Source organism: Ailuropoda melanoleuca, chromosome 15 (genome assembly GCF_002007445.2).
Source record: "Ailuropoda melanoleuca isolate Jingjing chromosome 15, ASM200744v2, whole genome shotgun sequence".
NCBI lineage: Eukaryota > Metazoa > Chordata > Mammalia > Carnivora > Ursidae > Ailuropoda > Ailuropoda melanoleuca.
In genome coordinates this window covers 39,235,802-39,255,970 of record NC_048232.1, presented here as the reverse complement: position 1 = coordinate 39,255,970, position 20,169 = coordinate 39,235,802, and the positions used below count along the sequence as shown (strand labels likewise).

General features: G+C 36.8%; 1 long non-coding RNA gene across 1 annotated transcript in view; it reads right to left on the bottom strand.

Annotated features, from left to right (window-relative positions):
* Positions 1-16,732, bottom strand: part of LOC109489694 — a 167,987-nt gene extending 151,255 nt beyond the window's left edge. The window contains exons 1-2 of the long non-coding RNA XR_002142761.1: positions 16,644-16,732; positions 16,465-16,569 (exon numbers count right to left, since the gene is read on the bottom strand). This is a non-coding gene — a long non-coding RNA (uncharacterized LOC109489694). The remainder of the gene's footprint in view (positions 1-16,464; positions 16,570-16,643) is intronic.
* Positions 16,733-20,169: the final 3,437 nt, after the last annotated feature.

Below are 20,169 nucleotides of genomic sequence, written 5' to 3'. Positions count from 1 at the left end.
AGAATCCCTTACTCCTAGTGTGGTGTTCATTCCACATACATCATCTGGCTATAGTTTGAACTGGTGGAAGGCCATTTACCCCTATTACACTTTTTCATGGGAAGTTTATCCTTACCAGAGTCATTTGGGTATATATTTTTCATAAATGTAGTTAAAATTTCTCAATCTTAAAATATATTCCCCAAACACTAACTCATTGGAATCATACTTTGTGGTTTACAGACCACTTGCTCATCTGTCATAATTTATTGCCTTGGGTTCCTTCCCAACTCATCTTAACTGCAGTTTTTATAAGAATTTCATCCATGTCCACACCCAAATCATTATTAAAACTACTGAGCTGGATAAAATCAAGACACCACTCGACAAAAATTTAAGTAGACAATATGGTATTGTTTACTATTAGTACTATGTTGCAAAGCAGATCTCTAGAACTTAGTCATCTTGTATAACTGAAACTTTATACCCATGGGACAGTAGCTCCCCATTTTCTCCACTTATAACCACCATTCTAACTCTGCCTCTATGAATTTAACTATTTAAGATTCTTCATATATGCAGTGTCATATGTTATTTGTCCTTCTGTATCTGGCTTATTTCATTTAGCATAATGCCCTCCAGGTTTATCCATGTTATTACCTATGGCAGGATTTCCTTCTTTTTTTAAGGCTGAATAATATTCCATTGAATGTGTTGATGGGCATTAGATTGTTTCCATATGTTGACTATTGTGAATAATTGTGAAACGGACATGGGAGTGCAGATATCTCTTCAAGATCCCAATTTCAATTCTTTTATATATATACCCAGAAGTGGGATTGCTGGATGGTATGGTAGTTCCATTTTTAGTATTTGAGGAAAGTCCATGCTGTTTTCCACAGCAGTTGCACCATCTTACAATTCTACCACCAATGTATAAAGGTTCCAATTTTTCCATATTCTCACCAACACCTTTTATCTTTTGTTTTTTGTTTTTTGTTTTTTTTTTTGAAGAAAAACCAATGAACCTTGCATTTAAAAGTTCTGCCATTATGGAACCTATGGATTAAAAGAAACTTAAGAGACATTAGCCAACCATAAGTATGTATCTTATTTGGATCCTGTTTCAAATAAACTATAAGAAATTAATAACATTAATTCAATATATGAATATTTAACATTGGATCTTTCATGATGTTAAGACATTATTGCTGGTTTTTGGTATAATGTGCTTTATGTTTGGGGTATTTTTTAGTAAGTATCATTAAAGATGTATAAACTGAAATACTGATGAATGTATAGGATCCGACTGGAAATAATATAGAAAGTAAGTGGAGATATAGATATAACAGGACTGCCCATGAATTTATAAGTAATGAAGCTGGGTCATTATTGCTGAACAGGGATTCACAACACTCTTCTGTTTCTGTAGGTGTTCAAAATTTTCCATCAAAAAAGTTAAATAAAGTCCTGCCAGTTGAATCTTTTCCAATTTTGTCTTTTTTAAATTTGTTTTCTTCTTTAATAATAAACATTTTTTTAAAAGCTCAACCTGCTTTATCAGACTCCCTCCCTTAGTAGTATGAATCCTGGCTTAACCTCCCAGCGAATTAAGTCCTTTTAGCTTACAACACATATTTTTTTGCCTTGGAAAATCCTTAATATTTCCTTTATACATCGCAAAATACAAACATCTGTCCTGATTTTTCTGGTGACTTTCAGAAAACTGCTACAAGGTTCTTATTGTAAAAACTCATTATTCAGATATGTGTATCCATACTTGCATCTAAAATATTAACTTCTTTTGGTGGGTGTGCAGAGCCGAAAGAAGTGTGCACCCTTATAAAACATGGAGAAACAGTACTTTCTGCTGAAAATTCATCCCCATGACATCATTCTTCATCTTATTTTTAATTTGCTTGCTGCTTTGAGCACTTTCCTTGGGAAAACTGCTTGAACAGTTTCAAAATGAATCAAGACAAAACTGTTTGTAGCCCATTGAGAGGTAAACACCATAAGCCACAGCTTCGAATTTTGCAATCAGTTCCTACATCTCTGCCAGTAGGATCTTTCAGCCCGAGTCAAGTAGCTTTGTAGCCCTTAAAGAATCTATAGATGACTGATATCCTTCAGAATAGCTTTTCAAATGACTCAATCCCTTCAAATATATGTTGGAAGAAGGTGAGCAGTAATCAGAAAGGCTGGGAGTAGGAAGGGAGAGCATTACCAGAACATCATGTTCACTATTTTATTTAAAGCTAATATGGTAGGTTTCAAGGTCACCTTCCAAAATGACACAAAATTTATTCACTAAATGTTTCTGAATTTGTAAATGCCCTATAACTCCAAAGATGTCCATTCAATCATCTTTGACCAAGAATCATTTGGAGATTGAAGTTAATTCAGGTGGTAAAAAAACTACTCAATTATCTCTCAGTATAACTTTGAAAATATTTTTTGTCACCAAATACCAAATAATTGTACACTTTCTTTTTCTTAAACACACACACACACACAACAAAACTTAAACCAAAAGCAAAAAATAAAACTAATTATAAGTTTCAGGTATGTGAATACGGGTTTTTAAAAATAAATATATGATCAAGAATTTTTAGCCAAATAGAAGAGACTAAAATAGGCCAGAGAGACACGGGTACTGAAATATATTGTTTCACCTCTGGAAACCAAAGGTTCAAATTTGCATAATGATTAACTTTACCTATTTCTGGTCTTAGCTAGTCCTTTGAAATACCCGTTTTGTTTGATGTGGGCTCCAAAATATGTTTGGGCAACAAGTGTGATAACTGTTTACCCTAACGTGACACCAACCTTACCTGGTACAAGCTTTAATAACCTTCAATGACCCGATTCATTCAAAAGTATGCTTCGTGTCAAGAGTGCTTTTTAATTTTTCCATCACTATTTGCACTTTCCATATTAATTTAAAACCATGTGAACTTTATAGTAAGCATTAAACATGATTTCAAAATAGAGCACAAAGGTTTTTTTTTTCAGTCTTAATCTGTACCACATTTTAGTTTGTTTTGGATGTCTTTGAAATTATTGATCTGTTTTTCTGTGTATCCTATGCCCTTGGTGAAGTTTGTCCTTACAAACTGTTTATTGTGCCCTGCATGGCTCTGATTTTGAAATTCCAATTTTGAAAGCTTTATTTATTCAGATTCCATGATGCTGATCTGGTGGTCATGAAGAGCAAATTTTGTGCCTTCTCCTGTGAGGTCGTGGAAGAGAAGACATCAGAATGCATTCCTTTCTCAAGAGGCTATCCAGATCAGATGGCTTTGGAGCAGTCAGGAAAACAAAACAAAATCAGGAACAAACTTGTCTCCTAGTTTGTTTTCACTCATCTGTGGCACTGCTCTGTAGATCCCAGATTGACACCTCAGGAATGTTACACAGCCAATGTAACATAAATCATTCAGCTTGAAGAAACTGATTACCTACCACCAAGTTTTGTGGTCAAGCTGGCAGTGTAATGTGGGGTATGCTATGACAGTGGCCAAGGCTCGTCCAGACTTCTAGACTCCAGAATCATCATAAGCATGAAGTAGTCTGTGTCCACCCACCTGATAGTAAGAAAACTGGGGAACTCTCAAGGGGATCCTAGAAAGAGCTCACTGTAGGTCTTGTTGACTTCCACAATCACAGCAATATCACTTTGTGGACGTCTACTGATAATCCCATTTTTAAGTGTTAAGTATTAAGTACTTGGTGCTCCATGACATGCGGTGTTTTACAGCCAAGAAAATGTATTTGTCCAAGCTCATCCTAACGTATTGCAGACAAGACAGTAAGTTATTTCTTTTTATTATGCAACTAAAATAGTCATATGGTTAAACATTTCTAAACATCTTGAAACAAATGAGTTTCCCTGTACCTATTTTGAAATTTCCTATGTAATAAGCATAGATAGATAGAATAGATACAGCCACTCTGTAAATATATAGAATAAAGCTTATTTATAAAAAGGGATATTCTAAAAGCATTAAAAAGAATAAAGCTGATCTCTAGATGCTGACATGTAAATTGTATCTAAAAATATTAGTATAATGTATAAATGCTCTTTTTACCTATTTTTTTTTTTTACGAATTGCCATGTATAAGTATACTCTATTTTTTTTTAAGATTTATTTATTTGAGAGAGAGAGAGAGTGCACAAGCACCTGGGGGAGGGGCAGATAGAGAGGGAGAGAGAGTCCCAAGCAGACTCCATGATGAGCGCAGAGCCCCACACGGGGCTGGATCTCAAGACCCTGAGATCACAACCACGAGCTGAAACCAAGCGTTGGATGCTTAACTGACTGCACCTCCCAGGAGCCACTCTAATTTATTGAACCAGTTTTATTTTGATGAGCATTCAGGTCTTCCCAGTATTCTACAGTTAATATTCTTGTATGATATCTTCGTAGTATGCCCCTAGATTATTGGTTTCTGGAAGCTGAATTACTGGATCTAAGAGCAGAGAATTTTGGTAGATGGGCCAATATGCTCTCCAAAGAGATCCTATGAATGGTGTATGACTAGGTCTGATTCTCTACATCTTGCAATTGGTATTATCAAATGTTTTCATTTTTTACAGAAACACATTATTTACTAGTATTTTTTTAATGAATGTGTTTGAAAAACATTTAATATATTTACATGCCATTTGTATTTGTTTGGTATGAACTCACCTTTTGCCCATTTATCCATCTGGTTTTTTATTTTTATTGATTGATTCATAAAGCACTTTACTTTTCATGTGTTAAGGAAATTTGCTTATGATTCTACTTAGTTTATGGCTTTTTTTTCCCTTAAGGGTCAAACAGAAAATTTTAATTATCAGGTGGTCAAATTTGTCCATCTTATTTTCCGGGGTTTCTAAGTTTTTGTGTCAGAAATAATTCATAAGAGAATTTGTATATATATATATATATATATATATATATATATATATATATATATATAAAATATCGGTCATAAACTAGTCCACAAAGATTCCTCAATTTCTAAATTGAAATATAATACAAAGTATAACTTCTGATTTATTTAACAATAATAAAAATATGATACAAAAAATCCTTCTCTTAAATAATGCCATTCAAAATGGAAGTCAAAATTGAAATTGCAGAATATTTAGAAAACAATGGGAATGGGACACCTGGATGGCTCAGTCAGTTAAGTGTCTGCCTTTGGTTCAGGTCATGATCCCAGGGTCCTGGGATTAAGTCCCACATTGGGCTCCTCAGTCAGTGAGGATCCTGCTTCTCCCTCTGCCTGTACTGTCTCTCTCTTTGGCAAATAAATAAATAAACAAACAAATAAATAAATAAAATAAAATCTTAAAAAAAAGAAAACAAAGGGAATGAAAATAGAATGAATAGGATATGCATATATCCATGTCCAAATACATATATATACACATATATATGATACATATGTGTTTTATTTTTTAATTAATTTTGTTAAATGGATTCTTTATGTCTTTGCTTATATTTATCTACTTAATTTGTATATCTATTCATTCTAGTATTTCTTGCAGCATTTGCCTTAATAATTTTGATAATATCATTTCAAACATTAAGATTTAATCTTCATTTTAGATCGTACCCTTTATCATTATAAAATTCCCTTCTTCATCTTCTTTACTGTTTTTTACCCTGGACTCAAACTTTTCTGATGTTGATAGTGTCTCCTCTTTTTCTGGCAGGGGGTTGAGGGCAATTTCCTTGTGTGTGCTTGCTCTGATATTTATTTATTTATTTATTTATTTATTTATTTATTTGAAAGGGAGAGAGAGGGAGAGAGGCAGCAGGAGAAGGAAAGAGAATCTTAGGCAGGCTCTATGCTATGTCCAGGGCAGAGCTGACACAGGGCTAGATCTCACAACCCTGAGATCATGACCTGAGCTGAAATCAAGAGACTTAATTTGGGAATAAAATAAAAATAAATAATTATGTCCAGGAGGCACTGTAGTTTGAGCATTGTAACTATAGGCAAAGATGATTTCAGCATTAAATAAATATTAGATTCATTATGTAGAAAAATATTTTAAAATTTATGACTTATCTAATGAACACTTGGAAATGTGGGTAAGACTATAATACAATATAAATCCAGATTTACCAATGAAAATGTTTTTAATTAAAAGGGTTCTGGGAATTAGCATGAGGTCCACTCCAAATGCCTGAGTGGTGCTCATGGAGGAAGAGAGGGTGTTGCTTAACTTGGCAGAAGATCCTGTTCTCTTTGGCAAGAACAGTCAGCACATCAATCAAAAGAATTGATAGGATGTGTTGAAAGTTCAGAAGCATAGGACCATAAAAGTCCTATCGACTTGAGCAACCATATGACAATGAAGATCTCATATAAGAGCTGAGAGAGAGACTAGTTCCACGTCAATATAGAGATAAAATTCTGCTGTCTCTCTTTATCTTAGTTTGGCTGAAAATCTGGTTCCAGGCTAATGTTACCATATGCATTAAAATACAAGAATAAAATATAAAATTTGGGAATAACTTTGATGAGTTGTGTGATGAAATGAAACGTCCAATAAAACTTTTTAATCTGTGGCCAAATCTGCCTCAGTGATCTTTCTCTTTCTTGAAATTTGGCCTTATAAATATCACAGTTTCAAAATTTCTATTGGATAGGCTTTGACCAATCTTACCTCACCGTCAGATTTCAATACCAAAGCAATTCTATAGTTCCTGTTTGAGTAGGTAATCACTTTTATTTTGTTGAGGAAAAATAAATATTTTTAGCTTTTAGTCAAATTCATACAGAGGCTAGATTAGATTGTCTTTTCTTCTTCCATCCAGTGAATTTCCATTCCCTCTAAGAGCATAAGCTAGCAATATTTTGGTTAGTCTTTCACATGTCTGCTGCGTTCTGTAACGCTGTTCTGACTTTTCACTTTCCATTCCCATTTATTTTAGAAAGTACATCAATCCTGTGGGGAATATCCCCAAAGAGGACTTATTTTCTTTCCTCTTCTCTTCCCTCTCCCCCCACCCAATGGTTTATCTGCAAAAATGACTTGCAACCCAAGCACCGCAACAAATAAATATATTCTTCCAATAAAACATCGTATTTCTTTCTCAAACCACAGATTTTCCCGAGGTCTGAAGTTCATCAACTTGACTAAAATGCACATTCTGTCTTCATATTTAAGCCACAGAGTAATCATTAAGATGCAGAATTTTTTAGCACCACTGAATCCATATGCCTTCAGGTCCAAGTTTATTCTAAAATAAGTTTTGATATAGAACCATTTTTAAGTCACAGTGCCTGCAATCATGATTATCTATTTATAACACACAGTATTATTTTATAATAATCACAGTGTCATTTATTAAGTACAAGCACCTTATTAAATTCTTTACACACACAACTTCATTTTTTATTGTCTCATCTTCTGTCTCAGCACTAAGCAGAGTGCAACACTGGAACAGACTGATGCATGCATGAGTGCTTGGAGTAAGACACATAAACTTGATTTCAGATTGTTTATATGTCTGAAGAGGAACCTAAGACCAGGTTCTTCTGAAATTATCAGTTGGCTTTTATTAAGCATATATTAACAGCGGGTACTGTCGTACATCCTTTGTATGCTTTATCTTGTTTCATCCTCAGAACAACCTTACTAGGTTGATACCATTATCATACCCCTTCTTAAAAGAGCCAGGGAATAGATACAGTGTGGCTATTGGGGGAAGCAGTTTGCCCATGTAATGGTCAAGTGTAGTGAAGTGAGGATTACAAACCATGTGGCTGAGCACCAGAGAACACTGCTTAACCCAAATGCACCACCGTGCTTCCTGGTGCCAACACTGGTGGGCTTTACACGAAGAACGTGACCCCCTGATGCCAACACCTAGTATTCCCAGGCCCAGTGGGAAGGAAAGGAAAGACAGCCTAGCCCAACCCACTTCCCTCTGGGCAGGTTGTCTGTGCTGTGGGTAGAGAAGAGGAGAGATGTCTGTCAAAACACCACTTGAAGCCCTGAGAAAACTGGATCCTGGCCCATCCAATCCAAAAAGCAACCAGCAAGAGTCGTAGAATCTGCTAGGTTCACATGCGTTTTCCTTTTCTAGAATTGGAAGCTGCCTGCCCCAGATGGAAAACAAACCCTTTTCAAAGGGGTCACTGGAGGGTATTGCTGGTTCTTCATAGCATCGCCTAGGCATTCAGAGACGGGGCTAAGCACAAGCACCTACAAATCTTTATAGAACGTGCCACTGTGACATTTACACCCTGACTTTTAAGTATAATCCTTGAGAATAAATCGAAACCACTGTGTTATAATCAAGTTGCATGAGCCTGATTCACATTTAAGGTCTACAGGCATCAACTGATTTAGAGTCAGTCTGGGGAGAAAGCCTCAGTATAAAGAGGTGACTGCAAGGGGAACCCAAGATCCATAAAGGATTTTCCCCCTTGCGTTCCCTTAGCAAAATATTTCCTTTGCATTGTTAATTATCCAAAACAGAAATTCTTCAGAAAGATAAAAAAACAAAGAACTTCTATGTATGAGTTCTAAGTTAATTTATCCTTCATTAATCAAAAATAATGTATTTACACATTTTGACTGAAAAATTCCATGTTTAGGATGTTTCAGGATCATCACTTAGATAATCAGGCATAAAGATTTGTGTTTGGTGTTATTCACTGCCTCACTATTTGTAATTAAGTTTAATGATAGGGTAAATTTTAGTAAATTATAGTCATTTATACAATGACTTATTCTACAGCAATTATAAATCATGTTATCAATGACTAAGGACAATAGGAAGTGTTTCTGGTATTATACCAAAGTGAAGAAAGATACAGTATGATCTCAATTTTGTAAGAGAAAAATATATATGCATCAAAAAGGACTAAAAAGAGAATATATTAAAATGTGATATTGCATATCTCTAGATGATGCGCCTATGGGTAATTTCTATTTTCTTTTTTTTTTTTAAGATTTTATTTATTTATTTGACAGAGAGAGAGGCAGCAAGAGAGGGAACACAAGCAGGGGGAGTGGGAGAGGGAGAAGCAGGCTTCCAGCTGAGTAGGGAGCCCGATGCGGGGCTCGATCCCAGTGCACTAGGATCATGACCTGAGTCTAAGGCAGACACTTAAGGACTGAGCCACCCAGGCACCCCTGATTTCTATTTTCTTATATTTTTCAGTCTTTCTCCATTTTTTACAATGATGATGCATTATTTTTCACTTTTACCAGAATTAAAATCCAGGGGGTTATTTAGTTTATTTTAGGAAGAAGGGAAAATCATTTACTCAATTCCCTCAATTCTTGATACTTCTTTGGCAGTGGAAAAAATGGTCTTAATGTAAAGTCCGTGTTTGCATTAGGAATATGAAATTGTTCCCATCTAGTTACTCCTTAAAATAAGGTCTCCCAAGTATCATACAATCATGAAATAAAACCAGTTGTTGAGAAGTTAACTGGATTGTTTTCACAACAATGCAGTGAAGTAAGTGTTGTTATTAGCTTCATTTTACAGAAAGAAATAAGGCACAGAGTGGATTCAATAACTTGACCATAGCTAGTAACTGGTAGATCTGGAGTTGAACCTAAGAACCCATTTCCCTGACTCCCACAGGCGATGATGAGAACAGACCCAAAGTTTTAACTGCATGGCAACACTTTCATGTGAACTTTAAATATATACTGTGCTAAGGAATTTATGCCATATCACATTTTAAATATGCAAGTGAATAAATTATATACACAGTTCTTTACTTTGGGCTCTAGTAAATAATGATGGAAACATTGTGTAATTATATAAATATTTTGAGTTCCTGCTTTGAAAATATTTCACAATTTATCATCTGAGTAGAAATAAGTATGTCTTTTTAATGATTTTGAATTTTTGGTGTTTTCTTACTCCAATTTTCTTTGATTCGTTCTGAATTTGTTGGTAGAATGTAAAACATGTAAGGCAAAATCAACATGCCATGGCTTTTGGGGAAAACTTGATTATGAATAACTAGAATTGGGTTAGAGTGGATTCTGAAGATGCTGTGTACATGTATATTGCCAGTGGTAATAAAAGTAGAGGAAATTTTCTGAAATGAGTTAGAGGGGTATAAGGATACAATTTGCAAAAAAAATTTAACTTCAAGTTCAAGTTGTGCTCAAGAAGGTTATTATTGACACTGAATACCAAGTAGTGACTAATTCTTTATAATTTTTGTTGGTGCTGGAATGCATCATATGAATTTTTTTGCATGATATTTGCTTTCCTGATTTGGGTTTTCTAAGACCAATCTAAAATACAATTTCTATTGTCCGGGCCAGATAAACTGATGGTAAGGTGAAGCAGTCCAACTGTTCTAAGAGGAGGCAATCACCTGGGTCCTTACACTGTAGTTACCATCAGCCTGTGTTTTAGGACTCAGGATATCTGTGCTCTCTACACTAAACCATGCTACACATGCCTGAACTGGGTGGAGAAGTAATCCTTTATAACCTAACTGACCAAAACTTATATACTGGAACAGATGGAACAAAGTAGCAATTCTTTAGATTGTAGAAACCTTTTCAAAATCTTTTTTTCCACCCCAACACATCAAGGGTTATGACACACCTCAGTGTTACCAGTGGGTCACCAGAACAGAGATCTCATGAGGAATAAGGGGAAATAGTAGGCATATGCAATCCTGAAGGGAAGATATATGTGTTTTTACAATCCCATCAAAGGGGGACACCTGGGTGGCTCAGCCCATTAAGCATCAGACTCTTGATTTCGGCTTAGGTCATGATCTCAGGGTCCTGAGACTGAGCCCCAGGTCAGGTTCCACACTCAGCAGGGAGTCTGCTTGAGGATTCTCTTTCCCCCTTTGCTCTCCCCCCTGCTTGTGCCCACACGTGCTTGTTCTCTCTCTTAAATAAATAAATTTTTTAAAAATAATAAAATAAAATCCCATCGAAGGGATTTGGATCAACTGCCCAGCTCATCTTAGAAAATGGCTCAGTTATAAAGCGGTTTCTATGGAGCAAAATTCCATACATTCAATGAACATTCTAGAAATATTCATCATAGATAATGAGGACAGCTATTATTGTCACTAATAACAGTAATTGCATCCTTTAGATTATTTTAAAATTTAGTACTATAATCATTTTGAAGAATTGTGCTCCTGTTTATGTTAAAGACTTTTGTTTTTATGTTTATGAGGGCCTTATAAAATAAAAACCTACAAAATTATTATTTTTTTTAAAGATTTTATTTATTTATTNTGGGGCTCGATCCCATAACGCAGGGATCACGCCCTGAGCCGAAGGCAGACGCTTAACCGCTGTGCCACCCAGGCACCCCAAAACCTACAAAATTATTAAAAGATCATTTTAATTTCATCTTGTTGAATTCTTGCCTATACTAGAGATCTAGAGACACAAGTGTTGCTTTTCAAATACTCCACAGGGACTACCAAAGAAAATTGTCTTCGTTCAGGCTGCTATAACAAAATACTATAGACCGAGTGGCTAAACAACAAACATATATTTCTCACAGTTCTGGAGGGTGGGAAGTCCAATATCAAGATGCCGGCAGACTATTTCCTGCTAAGGGCCTTTAATGGCGTCCAGATGGCCACCTTCTTGCTATTTCCCACTAGGCAGAGAGAGGGCGCTGGTCTCCCTGTTCTTATGAGAACACTAATGCTATGATGGGGGGGTTCACTCTAATGACCTCAAGCAAACCTAATTGCCTCTCAAAGGCCTCACCTCCAAATACCATCACATTGGCGATTAGGGTTTTGACATGAATTTGATGGGGGGACACAAACATTTGGTCTATAGCAACAATAATATACAAAATTCAATCATAACAGTAATAGTAATAAATTATTTGCCTATAAAATGTCATGGATAAAGAAGCTTCTATTTGTAACTCTGTCTTATTTTCTCCTGTCATTTGTGATAGCATTTCCCATAATGTTTCAACTGGGGAATATGAAAGGAGGGAAAACTCCTAAAGAAAAATATTAAAATTAGAAGTATTATAATACATTCTGTGGTTTGATTCTAATCAGGTCTTTGGAGTCTTGGGGTTCTACATGATGGAGGAGACAGCCTGTTCAGTGAGGTCCTTTTGAAATTCAAGTAAGTAAATGATTTTAAATTAAGTCCATCTAAGATGGACTAGACTTACATAATTGTGAAGGACTTTTTCTAATTAATTGAAATTCTTTCTCTTGTCCATTCCTCCTCCCTCCTTCTTTTCTTTCTCTTCTCTCCCTTTTATTCTTACTTTTTACTTTTTGGAGATGATAGAACTGATGCGTTTGGTGTAAGTGAACATTACTGCACCCACCTCCATGTTGAGCAAGGTTATCTCTCCAGGATGAAATGGCGGTGGCTTTCAAAGATATATTAGCTAGCGACACTACATTTTTCAGAAGAGGGCACAAGGAAGTTACTTCAATATATTTGTTTTTTCAAAAGAAAATTCCTGCTTCTTATGGTCTCAAATAGGCCCTAAGCAGTTCCCATTAAGAACAGGTAAAACCAAGGGATGTGTGCAATGAGACATATGACCATGAAACTTAATGTTTTGTAAACTGAGCAGAGGTTTCCAAACATCTCAATTAGTTCTCCCCCAAGGGTAGCATAATGTTCAAAATCCTTGCAAATGCTCTTCAGACTAAAATGAGAGAACAGTAGAGAAAAATCTAATTGCTTCAATCTACCCAACATTTTAGTTCCTCTATAAAGAGATGAAAAGAACATGCGTATGTAATTTTAGGATATCCTCAGGGACTGATGTAAAATCACTCAGACCACATACAAAAACTTTCCTACATAAGACGTGAGAGACTCAACAAAAGGTTAATTAGAAAAGACAAATGCTGTGACCTCTTCAAACAACAGATCTCCACTAATAACAAGTGGTATGTGCTATTGTCTTGTCCCTTGCATGGAAGCCCTTATTTTTTGCTCAGATGTTTTCTTCATCATAATTATAAAAATTACTTACAATATCATTGTGAATTTATGGCAGAATTAAGCATCTTCTCTACTCCATGAGATATTTTCTAATTGCTGCATTGTGCGTAATTCCCTAACTCCACTTAAATAATTCACTGAAACTATAAATCCTGTTCCTTATATATAAAAAAGAAATAATCATAGACCAAAACCAAACATACATAATTCTTCTTGTTCCATTATATTTTCCATGTAGGCTTATACTTAATTTTCCTTATCCTAAGTGTCCTTTTAAAATTTATTTAGTGATTTGATATAAGTTCTTTTTAACTACATTATCAAACTAGATAATACCACACCTGGGTCAAGGATGAATTCATTCATTCATTCATTCATTCATTCATTCATTCATTCATTGTTTTGTATATGGCACTTTCCTTATGCTTCCAATAGAGACCTAAGTCACTACTATATCCCCAGTGTCTAGGATAGTGTCTACATACAATAGGTGCTCACTAGATATTTTTTGAATAAATGAATGATTAATGAATTCCATATAACACCCAAAGAAATTTCTAATGCTATACAACAAGAAAGAGCGTTCTTTAAATTCATCCCAATCACAGTAAGGAGGGCAGTGGGGATATAATAGTGACTCAGGTCCCTATTCCCAAAGGGAGAATAGGCAATAAATGAAGAAATATAGACTATGTTGGGTGGTGAGAGGTTGAATGAAGAAAACTAAGCAAGTTAGAGGCTAAAAAACATGAACTCGGAGTGAGGTGCTTTTTGAAAAAAATATGAGTAGTCAGGAAAATGTCCTGTGATGTTACATGTAAGTGAAAACTTGAATCAAGTGAGGGAGAGCCATGTGGATGTTTGCAGGAAGAGTGATCCTGGCAGTCAGAACACTTTAATGCAAAACTGAGGAGAGGATGCATACATCATGTTTGAGAAAGAGCGGAGAGACTGTGTGAGAGGTGGAGTGAGGGAGAGCGATGGGAGATGGAACCAGAAAGGTGGCCCCCAGGATAGCCCCCCAAAGACGCCTCCCCTCCAAAACTGCCTCCACACACTGTTGTGCTGTCCCCTCCCACACTGAACAGAGTGACCTTTGTAACCCATAGGATGCTGTGGAAATAATGGTCTATGACTTCCAGTAAAAGACACCGAGGCTTCTACCTTGCTCACTGTTGAACCACTCATGTGGGGAAAGTCGGTTGTGGTGAGGACAATCAACAGTCCCCAGGAGTAATCCATGTGGCGAGGAATGGAGGACTTCTGCCAGTAGCCAACTTTACCTTGCCAGCCCTGCGAGTGAACTTCAGGTAATGGCAGTCCCAGCTGTCATTTTGTGAGAGACCCGAAGTCAGACCCACCAGCTAAGCTCCCCCATAATTCCTGACTCACAGAAACTGCATGAGATAAAAAATGCTTATTTTTGTTTATTTTAAAATAATTTTTAGAGGGTGGAGGCCAGAGGGAGAGGGAGAGAGAGAGAATCTTAAGCAGGCCACGTGGGGCTGGATCTCAGGAACCTGAGATCATGACCCGAGCAGAAATCAAGAGTTGGGAGACTTAACCGACAGCTTCCTGCCACTTTATCCTTCTCACAGACTAGAATGCAGACATGGAAGTAAGCAAGCATCAGCCACCTGTCCGAGCACACCCCAGAACATGGCAAAGTAGCAAGATGGGAGCTTTCCAGCCCCAGATGTTCACCTCCCCTTTGACTGTTTTGGAAAAGGGAAAAATAATTTCTCCCCTATTTAAGCCACTGTTATTTGATTCTCTTTGTTATAGCAACTTATTTTGTACCCTAACCCTCACAGGAGAGGATTTTTTAAAAATTCTCATTCTGTTTCCATTTTTTGAATGGCTCCTATTCCTTTTGGGTATGGGGATAAAATGGCGACCAATTCTAACATCCCCCATCATGAAAATTAGAGAACAGTGGGGGAGAAACACATAAAACAAACAAATCATGCAAATAAATGTAAAACTACAAACTGACAACAGTTCCACCATTTAGAGACATTCAGGACAAGTTAAGTCCCCTTGCATGTGATGACTCCCAGAATACTTGAAATCTCATGTTCTCACTGCCTCTTAAGTAGAAGCAATTATTTCCAACATTCCTCTCATGACGCGTTTTGGAGTTTCTTTATAATTATGAGTTATTCCACTAAACTTACCTCCTTCTTGATATTCAATGACTCCAATGGCATTTATTAATTCAGATGTGATCCAAGAGCAGAGTTTGAGTCTGTATTAGCTTTCTATGGCTGCTATAGCTACCACAAATGTAGTGGCTTAAAACAGTATAAATTTATTCTCTTACAGTTCTGAAAGTCCAAAATGAGTCTTATGGGAGCGAAATCAAGGTGTTGGCAGGATTGGTTCCTTCTAGATGCTCTAGAGGAGAACCTGTGCTCTTGCCTTTTCTAGCTTCTGGAAGCCATGACATTCCTAGGCTAGTGGCCCCTTCCTTGTGTGACATTGCCTTTTCTGCCCCTGCCTCTGTTGTCACTTCACAATTTCCCTCTTCTGCAGTTACACCTCCATCTCTCTACTTCTTGGAAGAAGACTTCTTATAAGAATTACATTTTAGGTCCACTTGAGTAATCCAGGATAATCTCCACATTCTCAAGATCCTTAATTTAATTGTATCTGCAAAGACCCTTTTGTTATATAAGGTAATATTCATTGGTTCCGGGCATTAGGACTTGAATATCTCTGGAAGCCATCATGCAGCTGACCAAATACTCACACTCCAGACTACAGTTAAATTTATTGGCAGATAAAACTTGAAAATTCTTCATAAACATTAATAGGCATCTTGCTTACCCTGTACTTGTGCACTTAGGTTTTTTGTACTCAAGTGAAAGACCAGATATTCAGTACCCTTGTTAAATTCTACCTGCTGAATTAAACCCATGAACTTGTTGAATCCATACTCTTTCAAATGGCATATTTAATAATCAATCCACTTCATCTCAAAAGTATCAAGGATTTCAACCCAACATCATTTTGTCTGTTTTTAAAAGTCTGTTATGATGAAGTTTCAGTGTGTGCAGGCAGGGGAGTATCATAGGTAAGTAGTCCTGCGACCAAGGCCAAGGAAACTAATGGAGCTACCAGGAACGTTACTAACAAGTGTTGCACAAAATCCATTCACAGTCTCCCCAGACCACTGCTCTGCCTGGTGTTGGCATCATGGGACTCCAACCCAGTGTGTGGGCCATGGACATGGAAATTATTTCTCAGCAGGGATAGCTAAGGCCGATGATTTCAGGACTTTATTTGCAGCAGAACTTGGTCTGAAGCTGAGGACCTAGGCAATAGAATCCAACCTTCTCAGGGCAGAGAGCTAGGAAAATCCAGAAGACAAACCAACCTGACTGAGGATCAGACTAGCGCTTCTAGTCCAGTGAAGAAGGGTACTCACCAGAAAACCAAGGCAGAGGTCTAGTCATGTCTCCTGAGCCAACATGGAAGGAAGCTGAAGCTTAGCCAGTAGACAAATGCCCTACTGCATCACTTACCAGGCAGAGGTAGTGAATTTCAAGATTTCACTCTCCCATGTGCTGGTCTAGACTGAATCACAAATCAGGGGACTGAGACTCCAGGTTGGAAGGCCTGGAGAACATCTAGGGAAGAGAGGGATACATGCATTACAGAATTTCAACCCTGAAAGACATGTGGAAAGGTGCTAGTTCATTACCTTTACTCTGTAATGTATCTACCCTTGGCACGCCTGGGTGGCTCAGTCAGTTAAGCATCTGCCTTCAGCTCAGGTCATGGTCTCAGGATCCTGGGATCAGGCCCCACGTCAGGATCCCTGCTCAGCCAGGAGTCTGCTTCTCCCTCTACTCCTCCCCCCGCTCGTGCCCTTTCTCTCTCTCAAATAAATAAAATCTTTTAAAAAAATAAATAAAATGTACCTACCCTTGCTACAAACCTCTTTATCAGAGTTGGGAAACTGCCCTTCGGCCCCTAAAGGGAAACACTCTGGCAAAGTATTTCAGATGCTCCGGGAATAATGACTAGAGCACATAGGGTGCTTGGTATTCTTTACTAAGTGTTTTGAAATACGGTAACCTATTTAATCCTCACAACCTATGAGGGGTTATTTTACAGATGAAGAAACTGAAGGATGAAGAGATTAAGTAACCTGGTCCAGGTTACACAGCTAGTGAAGGTTTAAACGCAGGCACTGCCCTCCAAGGGCCATGCCTGTAACCACCAAAATATGCCACCTCTTTTGGGCAACCGCCTCTTGGTACCCCTCGCTGTGTACAATGCCTTGCACATAACCACAGCCCAATAAATATCTGCTGGATTGACAGATAAAGAAGGATGGATGCCTTACTGAATGGATAGATGAAAGAAACCCCCGCAGGGAGAATTCAAGCTTTATTTGATCAAAAAAACCTCCTGAGAGTCCTCCTGCTAAAGATGCCTTCGTAAAGTAGCACAGCGGCACTTCACTAACAACCAACCCGTCTTTGCTGTTTATTACCAAGTGCTTTCTGTGAAGCTTCCACGGCTCAAATTGGACCGAACTGGCTTAAGTACCACAAATGATATGTGCAGCTCTTTTTTTTAAATTTAGAAGTGAGAGGGAACATTAGAATAAATGGAAAAAGAATGTTCTGAGCCAAACATAGGAAATTGCCTACACTCTTCCATTACTCTGTTTTTATGTGTCAAAAATAGTTCTTTAAATTCTCATTATTCATATTTCTAGCAAAAGACAGAGTGTTACATTCTGACCTGAATGAAGGAGGGTGGGAAGCAAGGGAGCTTTGTTGTCAATGTCCTCCCTACCGGCATAATTTTTTCTTCATTACCTTGTAAAATTAAGTCAAAGATAATAAGGGATTTTTCTGGCATTTTATAATGCTTGGTAAGAGAGATCCCTCCTACTATTTTTGCTTATCTCATTTTGGCGTTTTGCTATTTGGGTTCATTGAGCATAATTCTATTAGAGGTGTTCTTGACAAATAAAGATATTTCCCCAGATATCTTTTGTACCATGATGCTCTAAGAACACCTTTCTGTCTAAAGTAACAATTCTCACCCCAAAAAATATTATCCAAATGGGCTTGAGTGAAAAATGTCTTTCTAATTCTTCTGAATCAAAATTCCTTTTTATGTAATGTGGGAAGAAAACATATAGGGTAAAAAAATCAGACATATCCTTATGCATTTAAATTTTCATCCAAGGGTTGTTAACCTAATCACTTAGCATGGCAGAGTGTTTAAACATATTTAAACTTTAGGGTGTGGCAGATTTTCAAATAAATGAAGGCTGTATTGTATGGTGCCCTTGATAAAAGTTACTTTGTACAGAGAGTCTGTGTGGATTGACTATTGAGAAATTATTTCCTTGTTTTGTGGCTTTTGGCTTCCAGCCCTTAGCTTAGGCCTTGTCTGGTCACCTAGCCATATTTTCACAACAACTCAAGTGATTGGATCTTTTCCAGTATCATTTGAAATGCCTTGCAGCTGTCCTTGTTAGCTTGGCTATTTACCCAGACAGAGAGCAAAGGGCAAATTGTTTTCTCAGTTGAACTCAAGCAAAAACACAAAAATTTTCTTTATTTTTAGTTTCAGGTCCCACCTAAGTCATATATAGACTTCTTTTTACCCTCTCTTCAAGAACAAATGGCTTGATTCCCTGATCTCTAAGTCAAGGTGGTTTTTCATAGTCATTCTTCCTATCATTCATTCACTAACTTGTTCATTCAACAAAATTTCATTGAGTGCCTAACATGTGTCTAGTTCTATAATACACAAGTAAATAATAGTTGATCAATGCTCTTGAAGACTGGGCAGTCTAATGGGAATGAGAGATGTGTAAACAGGCTTTAGAATGTCATGTGCAAAGTGCAAAGTGGTATTAGATAGGTAAGTAGGAGTGTCTGTGGGATCTCAGATGAGAGAGTAAGGGGAAACGTGCAGGCATTGGGAGGGAGGACTAGAAAATATCATAATGGCTTTTATTCTAACATATTTTGATTTGGGGGGACTTTTCAATGGTTGTGATTCATTTCCATCATCATTATATTATGTATGAGGCAACACAATATACTAGAAAGAGAACAGACTCGAAATCCAGTTCTTTCACCTACTACTTTGTGTCTTTGATAAGTGACTTAATCCATCTAGGCCTGGTGTATTAGAGTTTTATCAGGATTATGTAGTTGCTGACCCACTTTAAAACCCTCTTTCTATTTATGAGAATGTTCTCATTGCCTCAGTTTTGGTGTTAGTGCTATAAAATGAAAAGATAATGATACTTGAAAAAAAAACAAAAAACAATGATACTTGCTCTCCTCACGCTCCTGGCAGCTGTGTTCAACCAATCTGAGCTCCCAGTGGAGCTTAAATCTCAAACAAAAAATCTCTTCTTTGCAATGGTTCCATTTGTGCACAAAAACAACCACAAATGTATCAATTCCTAGACAGATTTATTAGTTCAAACTCAATGTATTATTCAAATATTTTGTCTTTGATTATATTTCACCTGATTGCTTATTAATTTCTAAGAGGAATTTGTTGAAACTTTAACTATAATTACTGATTCATCTCTTTCTCCTAGTAGTAATGACTTATGTATTTTAAGAATATGTTAATGATTTTATAAGTTCTTAACCTTTTAACCATTTTTAATAACTTTGTTTCTCATCGTTTTTTAATTCTTGGATTTTACTTTGTCTGACACAAAATTGCTACTCATATTTTTGTGATGCCTTTTCCATCTATTTATTCCAGTGATCCATGACTTTTTGTTTTAAGTATGCATTAGTACTGCTGGTCCTTTATTTTTTCTGATCTGAAACCCTCTGTGTTTTATTTATTTATTTTTTATTTCAAGTTCACTTAAATTCTAGTTAACATATATGGTAAATTGGTTTCAGGTGTAGAATTTGGTGATTTATCACTTATATATAACACCGAGTGCTCATTACAACAAGTGCCCTCCTTAATGCCCATCACCCATTTAGTCCATCCCCCACCCACTTGCCTCCATCAACCCTCAATTTGTTCTCTATCATTATAGTTTCTTATCATTTTCTTCCTTCTCTCTCTCTCTCTCTCTCTATCCCTTTTTTCCCTTCTCCTATTTTCATCTGCTTTTTTTCTTAAATTTCACATATGAGTGAAATCATATGGTATTTGCCGTTCTCTGACTGGCTTATTTCACTTAGCATAATATACTCCAGCTCCATCCTTGTCATTGC